Raw genomic sequence first — 10,926 nt, 5'->3', positions numbered from 1 at the left:
TATTGTTCTTTAATGAATGTTCGATTATTAATAACTTATTTATCAAAAATAACTCAAAGAGGGAATTTCGCAACTCTATCACAACTTCCACCTGCTCCAGCAATTTCATTGAAACAAACTCTTAAAAAACACAGCAACTTTTTGGAAAAGCTCCCACGAAATCAGGAATTTTTGGCTACAATGTTAACCTACTCACTTGAGCTGCAAATCCCTACCATGCTACAGTATAATTAGCACCTATTTCAGCAGATGTCTTCAATATGTTTATTGTTGTGCCATATTTTAAATCTAGATTTGTTAATTTATCTTCCTAAAACTCACTAGAGGACACTATTTCAAAAGTATATTTTCAAAAATGTCTCATGGGGGAGCAAGCCACCCTCCAAGTTCTGCTAGGTCATAGGAAAAAGAATAGGTTTCATCTAGGGGCTTAGCCGCGGGGCAACTTCAATTACCTCTTTCTTTTTTGACAATACATGTGTTTGCATCCCTGAATAAAAGGTAGCTTTTGGTCTTTAAGGCTGTTGATAGGTGAAAAATCACCCTAGTTAGTTCAGGACTCCGGAGCTGCATGAAAGTATATTTATTAGACAGACAAACAAAGACAATTGCAATTGGGCTCCCCTACCAGCCGAGGCTGACAGTGAAGGCCCTGATAAACCCTTCGCACGGGGTTTATATAGTAAGAAGTTTGGCTTTCAGCAGGGATGATCACGTGGTGGATTTCTCACGTCCGAGGCTCCCTGTCTTGCAAGGGTGGCAGTTTTGCACAAGGTCGGAAGAAGCACAGTTCCTTTCTTATCTCCTCTGGTCTAAACATGCTCTTGTTCATATGCAGACTTAGTGGCACCTAATATTCTAGTTACACACACACACAGAAAAGCTGTGCTCCTTCTTTCATAAGCACATAATTCATACAAGGAATATATTAATACAAGGCACTTGATTATTAATGACCTTAGAATATAATAGTGTTTGGAAATTATCTCTATCAATCCCTCCTTTTATCCGTTTCAATGGATAATCAAAAATTACAAACACAATCAAAATCACAAATCATCTTTCTTCAGCGTTAATTATCAATTTCAATGGATAACTTCAAAATCATCATTCTGAGCTTCATCACATGGATTTTCGGAACAGAGAACATTACTGAGCATCACTCCATATCATCATCAGTCAATCACTCAAAAATGTCATCATATTTCTCATCACACATTTGAATACTTTGCATTTGTAGGCCAACATAGTGAGCGTCGACTATGTGTGTTTCATTAGCTCGCCTAGGATTCAGATAACATTCAAACAAGGTTTCTTTGCTGTGTCCTTGAAGGCCTTCTGCCTTTTGCAGAACACATCGGTTGTTGAATATTACAGTGGGCAGGAAAATGTAAACAGTCTCTTTGTGGAAAATGTGTTTGGGCAGTCTGGTTCCCCCATCACGGATGATCTTTAGGTAGTCCCCATCTCTGGTGTTGTCAGGGACATGTGTGCAACATTGGTCAGTACCAAGCATGACACAAATGCCTCCATTCTCGGCAGTGAGGATCTCAAGCACAGCCGTGTTTTGCTGTGTTACCCTGGAGTTGGTGTGTAGTTCTTCTCTGATCGTTTGTAGTCCGTCTCTGGTCAGGTTTTGGAATTTCATCTCTGCGTAGTAAAGGAAATTAATCCAATCTGTGTGTGCTCCGATGACGCACCAGGGGCAGGGGGTAGATGCCAGGCCATTCGCTGCTGGGTTCAAGGCCTTGTAGTCGTCTGGAATGCCCTGGGGAATGCCCAGGCTGTCGAACCCTGCTTCTCTCCTCCCTCGTATGGAATGCATTGGAACGTTCCTCAGGTACTGGTGTATCTTGGACCTGGGGGTAATCCTAAAAGGTTGTGCTAACATTGTTCTAGACCAACCCACAGGCAGTGTAGCTCTTAATTCACAATTCCCACATAACCACCACATATCAGCTATGGCTATGTCCTGTACTTCAAGAAGTCTGCCATTCAAACACATCCCCGCAGTTTTACATTCAGATGAAGTATTTAACTGTATTTCTCTTCCATTATCAAGCACATATGTAATATGTGTCCTAGGTGTGCATCGTTCTTTTCCCCAGGTTTTAAATAGCATTCAAACACAGCATCTTTGCTAATAATGTGTGGAGGCGGTGAAGCATTGTCTGGCATTAAAATGTGAAAAGTGATGCTGTATAGCTATCATTTATAAGCATGTTATTAGACCAACAATGTAAAATCCCACAGTCGTTACTAGGAGTCCCCCACATACTTTGGCCCACTTTGCGTAACCTCCCATGACTTTGCAGAGGAATAGACCTTTTACTCCACAATTTCCACTCGGTTCTAATCCCACAGGACAGTACTATATCTACTGCCAGCGTTTGAGACGAGAAGAATCTATACATCAACCCCCCTTTGTAGACTGGTCTTTCTGTCACTGCGGGCAATACCTGGAAACAGCAAAGAAAGATGGTCCTTACTCCTCTGCATCCGCCATCTGCAGGCTTACCCGTTTACAGTGAGTCAGATGTATCCACGTGGCTCTCTCAGCTATTTTGACTGACTGTGGTAAATGTTGACAGTAGCTCTTGGTATGCTCTGTCCCACTTGGGCAAGTGGAAATGTTTTCTTTTGAGACTGTTGATTAGGACCCAGTCTCCTGGCCCAACCTTGGTTTCAGTCTCACAGTGTTCCTGTGTAGGGGAGAGAAGTCTGAGAGCATTTAGTTTCAAATCATCTTTGCCAAGTATTTTCAATCTCTTCGTCTGTTTTGGCAAATGGTTTAAGAACTTAGGCAGTTTAGATTCTTCCATACATCATTTCAAACAGTGATATCAACATGCATGCTTAATATCACTAATTTCTCTCTCTGAATTGGCTTTCAATAGATCGGTTCTTTCTTTTCTACCAGTCCGGCTGACTGGGGGTTGTGAGCAGTGATTGTCTATGGCTAGACAATATTTCTTTCTTTCGTTGGGATTTAACTCAATAAAATCTATAACTGAATGTTTAAACATCTTTCAAACTAAATTATTCAATAAGAAGTAAAACAATATCAAATCAATGATGAATGATTAACTTTCTTTCTCATAAAATAAAAACAAGAACTAAAAATATATGCTTACTATCCCCACTTATTGAGGCATGTTTTCACCATGGCTCAATATTGCAGCATATCTTTTAGTATTGTGTGTTTTAAATCTTCAAATGTGTATGTATCTCAGATGGTTGTTGCAGCTCAAGGGGTTTTGCACTAAATCAAGAAAGGCAGACAGCAAAAGCTATATGGAGTAAAATAATGGTCAACATCGTATCAGAACCTGTTGTTCCAATAGGCTTCTTGGATTACTAAAATCATAATAAAAGAAATAAAAGTAATAAAACTTTCTGCTTGGTTAGTGGCCTTGTCTGCTTTGTGGTTTCCCAATGAAACTCTTTTGCATGTGTGTGCACTATCAGTTTAATCAGTTCCGCTGCCTGTGCGGAATAGTGTGGAAGTAGTGGCTATGTGTTCAAGGTTTGTTTGCTTGAACCATCAACAATGGTTAAATCAGCTTTTGGAATAGGCATATCCTGTAAGTCAGCTCTGGCTGCCATAGTTTTGATCTGTCCTCTGCTTTAAATAAAAGTGTAGCTGGCTTAAATGTCACACAGTGCTCAAAAGTGATATGAGGCTGTGAGAGCAAAAAAAATCAAATAAAAAATAAGCATGTGGAACTTTCAGTGTAAGTGTCTGTTTAGTACAATAGGAGCAGAGGCCTGCACCGCCAAGGCTGCAGCCACTACTGCTTGTAAACATTCAGACATTGCTTGGGCTACTGGATCTAGCCGTGTGGAATAGTATGCCACTGGTATCAACTTTAAGTCCCCACTTGTGCATTAACACAAATATCATACCACCTTTTTCCTTTTTCCTTTTTCTTTTTTTTTTACAGTCTACAGCTTGTACGAATGGCTTTGTCGTGTATATGCTAAGACAGTAGAACTAACCAATAGTTTCTTAATGTGATCAAATGCTTGCCTTCCCGCTTCAGGCTTTTTAATAATATCTCCAGCTGACATGGTCTGAGAATAAAGTAAACTCTGCAACATTTGTGTTTCTAACGCATGGTTAGGATTCCATTATCTACATAATTAAGTTATTTCCAGAAAATGTATAATTTATTTTTTTGTGTCTGGCAAAGGTGCTTTTTAAAAGATAGCTTTACTTTAGTGAACCACAGCTGCTAATTTTGTGGCCTTGTTTCTGCTAAAATCTTCTTATCTGGAGAACAGCACAAGATGTTCAACAACAATTGACTGTCTCTCGAACTGTAGCTAAGTTTGAGCTCATGGCTTGTGAGAATATAGTCTTTTGAGCCAGCACTCAGCCCCCACCCATCCTGTGTTAGTCCAATGCATCAATCTAAGTTAATATAGTTAGTGTCACAGGCTTAAATTTCTCTTTAAATCGTTTGGCCTAAACAGTGTATATTCTATACATAACATTTTGGGACAACATTATTTAATTTATTCTAAAACCCATGTATTGTTGGAACAATTGTAATGCCCAACCCACATCATATCTCTTCCTAATAAGTTTGTAGAGCATGTTTTTTAAACATAATCTGCATTTTAAATATCTGTCCCGTTTCAGACTCTTCAAAAGTAATGGGTTATGTGTATGACTGCTTTTAGATGTCTCATTCTTTTTCTGTTCTGTGCATGTTATTCTCTGGTTACTGCTCTGCAGTCATCAAAGTCACACAAAACAAAACAAAACAAAAAAAATCATTGGCTCTCTTGCCAAAATAAACCAAAACAAAAATCATTGGCTTTCTCGCCACCATTAACGTAAGCTTTTCTCTGTTTGGCGCAACCAATAATGCAAAAACATTTTCAAAGCTGTGTTTACAAATTTTTTTTTTTGTTGTAGACATTTTAAATCCATCTCTTATTCTCTTTATCATGTACGTCTTCTGATTTTGACGCACTTTTACCCATTTCTAAGTCATTTTATGCATTTCTCTTAATACCCTTAACTGATATTGAAACCTTTTAAATTACCTTAAGTTTATTCTTCACACTAGGGTTAGTTATGTTTCTATTTTCAGACTCTCATAGTTTGTTCTTGAGATCGCAATGCTGGGTAACCCGAGCCCGACCAGAGGTCCTCCATCTCACTCGTTTTGTGAGGAGGTTGAGGCCAGGGAATTTCCCTGGGATGATCAGTCCCCTACTGGTTCCGTGTCAAGGCATCTCAGTAATGCGAAATCAGTCCTTTAATTGCATAAATTTTGACTATAATTATCAGTGTTTTACCCATTGAAAACAGTTCGCCTCAACCCCAATGAAAAATAACACACAAGTATTAGTATATTAGAGTATCTCTGACTCTTTTTCTTTATCTCTTAAAGAGACTCCTTAAAATTAAAAATCTTGTTTCCACATATGTCTGTGTATTACACAGTCAGCATTTCCTTGTATTGCCACATGATTCATGTCCCCTTCTAACTGGGATTTGTCATCCATTTTAGATCCCTTGTTTCCCATTTTCTCTTATTGTTAAAATCCGGCTAGACAGGTATGTCTCTATACGTTTCAGACTATATCCTTCTTTTTAGCCCTTTTCTCTTTCTTTTAACAATGCACCAAGAGGCCTACCAGAAGGCCCAACAGGAAAACAGAAAGTGAAAAGTGTGTTCCCTTCATCAAAGGCGAACAGGAATGTATACAGAAATCTCCGGAGAAAATAGGCCTAGAAAGTTTTCAAGTTCAGATAAAGCGCTATCATTATGCCTTTTTTGCGTTACACCATAGCAACAGGCCTGCTTTTTTTTCTTTTCAGTAAAGTCCTCGCTTCAGGGAGGTGCTTTTAACCTTGAGCTAATGGAACCCTTCTTCAGGAAGGTGCAGTGCTTATAAATCTTTAGCGCGCGCTAGCCTTTTCCTTCTTCTGGAAGGTGATCATGGCAACAGGTCTTCTTTATATATAACCTTTAACGTTTCCAAAAATGAACGCTACCCTTCTTCAGGAAGGTGAACAGTGCTTATATATAACAGAGAAAAGCTCTTCTTCAGGGGTGTGCTTTTTTAACCTTGAGCGCTCCAAAACATGAAAACTACAAACAGGTGTCTCTCTAACTCTAACAATCGTTCAACACACAGGGCATACAGGAAAAAGTCCTATAACTGTTTGTTCTCCTTTCCACCCTGCAGCAAACATGCAAACGTTAGTGTCAACACCACTTAAAGACGAGTGTACGCAAAACCGAAACAACCAAGAACCACATACAAGCGTACACTTACAAAAAACAAACAATATACTCACAAACAGTCGGAGTCCACCCCCTATAGTCAAATTCAATTCCTTCACTCTTGGTTCTCCTTGCTGGCAGGCCCTGGCCTCCTTCCAATTCGTGTTGGAGGTCTTTAGAAAAACAGAGTCTCGTATTCCTCCGTACGGTGCAGGTCCTGATGATTAGCCCAGCAAGGAGAGTCGAAGAGGTTGTTGGAATCCCGGACGAGCCCCCAATTATGATAGGTGAAAAATCACCCTAGTTAGTTCAGGACTCCGGAGCTGCATGAAAGTATATTTATTAGACAGACAAACAAAGACAATTGCAATTGGGCTCCCCTACCAGCCGAGGCTGACAGTGAAGGCCCTGATAAACCCTTCGCACGGGGTTTATATAGTAAGAAGTTTGGCTTTCAGCAGGGATGATCACGTGGTGGATTTCTCACGTCCGAGGCTCCCTGTCTTGCAAGGGTGGCAGTTTTGCACAAGGTCGGAAGAAGCACAGTTCCTTTCTTATCTCCTCTGGTCTAAACATGCTCTTGTTCATATGCAGACTTAGTGGCACCTAATATTCTAGTTACACACACACAGAGAAAAGCTGTGCTCCTTCTTTCATAAGCACATAATTCATACAAGGAATATATTAATACAAGGCACTTGATTATTAATGACCTTAGAATATAATAGTGTTTGGAAATTATCTCTATCAGCTGTCCTCTTGTTTCAAGATTTCTTTGTTCTCCTTCACATCACGCGTACAAATGGAGCAAAGTTGTGCCTATCAAAGAACGTGGCATTTGCTGTCAAGGCTGACAAATAAGATGGCAAAAACAAATAGAAAATGGCAACACATTTTTTTTTCCAATTTGTGCTGAAATATCAAGCATGTTGGTGTATGCACTTAGTGTTCCTTTGGTCGTGTTCATCCATATTTCAAGAGTTCTTTCTAATCCTTGCATATATTACTATTCCTTTTTGTTTTTCTTCATTATTTTTAACATCCCATGTGGGGGAAATAAATAGTGTATCCCGACTTCTGCACAGTCATTTCCTTCATAGGGAAATGGTCATAAGTTTCCTCCTTCAAGTGGCTACATAGTAAGTGCACCTAGAACTGAGAAGAGTCTTTCTCCTCTATGGTGCATGTCAACACAAGTAACACAGAGAAACGCACACCCACACACGTACACAACATCTCCTCAGGCAGAGTGGGGTTCTCCCCGCTATGCCTCATTCACAGGGGACCTCTGGTGGGGACCCTTAGTTGTGTGGAGGTTAAGCAGAGCAATATGGGTTAAGCCGCACGTTTGATGGTGTTTTGAGCCCTAAAAAAAAAGGCATATAAGTATCAAAACTATACATGAAACATATTACTTTGAAGTCAAGTGTAAACTCGATGATTGAAAAATAAAGTTTGTACGGTGTTTCAAAGTGTGGTCTTCGACAAGCAGCGCCGGCTTACCTGAAACCCGTCACGTGACCCTGTGACGTCAGCGGCGGTAGACTTAATTCGTTCCCACGCCACACAACTAGCGATGGAGGGTGAAGAATTCAGCAATTTCCTGACACAGACTCGAGCGGAGATGAGATTGAGGAAGACTACAATCCGGATTAGTTTGTACAGGAGGTTGTGGGCATTGAGCCGTACAGAATAGAGCCGTATCTGGAAGACGAGCCAGCAGAAGAGCCGAGTTCTGACAGTGATGAGGTTGGTACTAACGCTTAGACCAAATATCCATTGAAACAGATAGTAGCTAGCTAGCCTCGCTGCTAATAAGTATAACGTTAGCATTCTGATATGCTCTTACACGCCCCCCTCATTGAGGCAGATGTACTGTTTGCCTTCAGTCTCTTGGCTCTTTCACTGCCGTTGTATGTAAGGTCAGCCATTCTAAAAAGGTTCTACACATAAGTGAAATACATTCCCTATTTATTGGATAGAGAGCAACGCTCCCAGCATTACTTCATAGCAAATTACTTAAGTTGTCATTTCAATCTTGCTGGAGAAGGCACTTCCAACACCGAGCAGTACAGATTCGGGGCGTATCTGGAAGACGCGTGTCGGAGAGACAAAGTCCCACACCTTTTCTTTCAATCAGAAGACTGGAGACTGGATGCAGAAATCTGGAGTTTTATTGTAATCAATAAGCTACAATAAGGGGATGCCCATGGATCATCTCAAAGTGTGAAAGCTCTGTATGCCAACTTAAGGCCTGTAAATTGTGGGGTGTGTTCTATCTGGCTGTCTGCCAAAACCAATCAGAATTAACTATTCCCTCTACTATCACTCCCCTTAAACCTCCTATGTGTGTCATGACAGGTTTCCCCAAATTCTCTGTGACACCTCCTCCTAACAGGAAGTTCCTTGGAATGTGCCTGTGTCTGATCTTTATTAGTGCATCTGACAGCCTTAGAAATGATTCACTGATAAGTTACTATTTCCCCCTAGTCTGCCTTCCCTAAGTGAGACTTTCTTACAGATGAGTTAATCCATGTTCATCTAAACATAAAATAAATCCCACACGAGCCAGTAGAAGAGCCGACAGTGATGAGGTGATGACATTTCTTATTTTAAAGATTTGGTATATAATGTTTTTTGACATATTTTCATCTAAAAATGTTAAGTGGGTCGGTGCCCTTGCGCCCACTATTGACGCACCGCCACTGGTGGCAAGTCAGTGATGAAATCGATGCCTAGGTGTGACCGCGGCCTCTGGGGAATGGGCAGCGGTTGTAGATTCTTGTGGTCAGTGAGGATGGTTATCATGGCTCTAGCCAGTGGCGCCACTCCTCCAGAGCGAGCTTTACGGCCAGGAGCTCTAGAGTGCCAATGTCGTAATTTTACTCCGCTGCAGAAAACTTCTTGGAGTAAAAGGCACATGGACGTTGTCTAGATCTCTGGGAGAGTAAACGCAAGAGCAACTTGAGACTGATCAAAATCATGTCAAAGCAGAAAACGAACACCATTGGTGCATCAGCCAGTAAATGCAGACCATACTTCACTGGTGCAGAGTTGGAGGAACTGTTACAAGGAGTAGAACATAAGCTAACATCTTATTTAGTAGTGTCAATACCGTGTACAAGGCCAGCCTAAAAGAAAAGAGGATTAAGACGAGATAACAGGTGAGGTCAACTTGGTGTCATGAGAGGGGCGCACAGCGGCTGAAGTGAAAAATAAATAGGCTGATGTGAAGTTAAGTCAAATACCTGAGTGAGGCTACTTTTGGATCTTGATAGGCCCTATCTATATTACGTAGGCCCATAATAATGTTGCCATTCCTTTTCTCAACAAGAAAGATGTTTAGCGACTGAAGACACCAGGTGATGAAGCGTTTCAGGTGTAACTTTGTCCCATTCTTCCTGCATACAGGTATAAAGGTGTGCAACGGTACCGGGTCTTCGCTGTTGCATTTTGGTGACAAGGATGGACTGCAGGCAGGCCAGTCCAGCACCAGCACACTCTTCTTCCTCAGCTATCCCTTTGAAATGTGTGCAGATGTGGTTTTCCATCGTCTTGTTGAAATATGCATGGGCCTCCCTGGAAAGGATATCGTCTTGAAGGCAGCATATGTTGCTCCAAAAATCTCTTTGTAATTTTCGGCAGTAATGGTGCTATCACATTTAATTACCTTTGCCAAGGCACTGACACAACCCCATACCATGACAGACCATGACAGATTGTCTTGTTGAAATATGCATGCAGGTTACCTAGCAATGCGAGAAACATGGGGCTATTCTTATTGTTTTTAATCAACGAAGAATAATAGGCTTGTTCCTCATCAGAAAGGGCTTTTTATAGCTTACAAGGGTCTCCTTCCATGCCCTGTGACATAACCTCAAGTTTTGTGGAGTACCATTTTTCTTTCTAGTTTTCAAGTAATTTGACAAGTCTGTTCAGTGTCCCATGGGGTGGAGTCTAGAAAGAGTCTTGAGTCTTTTCTTATTCTCTTTTTCAGTGGTGCAACAGTGTCAATGGTTGAGCAAAGCAGTAGGTTGTTGTGAGTTGGGGATGTTCTTGTGCCACCTTCAGTGCCTGAAGCTGAGGCGAGTATGACTGGTAGTTTTTACATGAATTCTGTTGTAGTCTTGCCAGGAGTGGGTTAATTCCGATGATGCACAGCGTTCTAATAGCATGTTGAATGTAATTAGGTGATCAGAAAGTTATAGTTGACCCTTACAGAACAAATGTAACTCAAATTAATTGGGTACTATGCACTCGTCGAAAACATTTAAACAAAGCTTTTATTTAACTTTCAAGCAATCAAGACCACTGTGAATGAAAATTGAGAACCAGAAAGTATGCAAAACGTTTACTTCCAAAACAATTATGTAAATGTGTTATATCTGGACAACTCTATAGTCACAGGAATGACGTATTAAAATGATTTTTTTTATTGTTTATTCCTTGCACCTTTTACATCCTTATGTATACTTATTGAAGTTTTAGTGCCATCTAGTGGTAAAGTTGCTGAATTGCAACCAACTGAAGCCATTTCTCAAACCAAAAAACTACACTCTGTACCTTTAAGTTGATTAAAAAAAGATAACACCTTCCCGTTATTCCGATCATAGAGGTCACGTGTTTCTGGTCAAGCGTTGAGGTAACGTATTTCCGGTGTAGAGAGGAGCTCAGTCTTCAG

This window comes from Sprattus sprattus, assembly GCF_963457725.1.
Source record: "Sprattus sprattus genome assembly, chromosome: 8".
In the NCBI taxonomy this organism is placed as follows: Eukaryota; Metazoa; Chordata; class Actinopteri; order Clupeiformes; family Clupeidae; genus Sprattus; species Sprattus sprattus.
The sequence above is the reverse complement of the archived record's forward strand: the minus strand, read 5'-3'. Positions refer to the sequence as shown.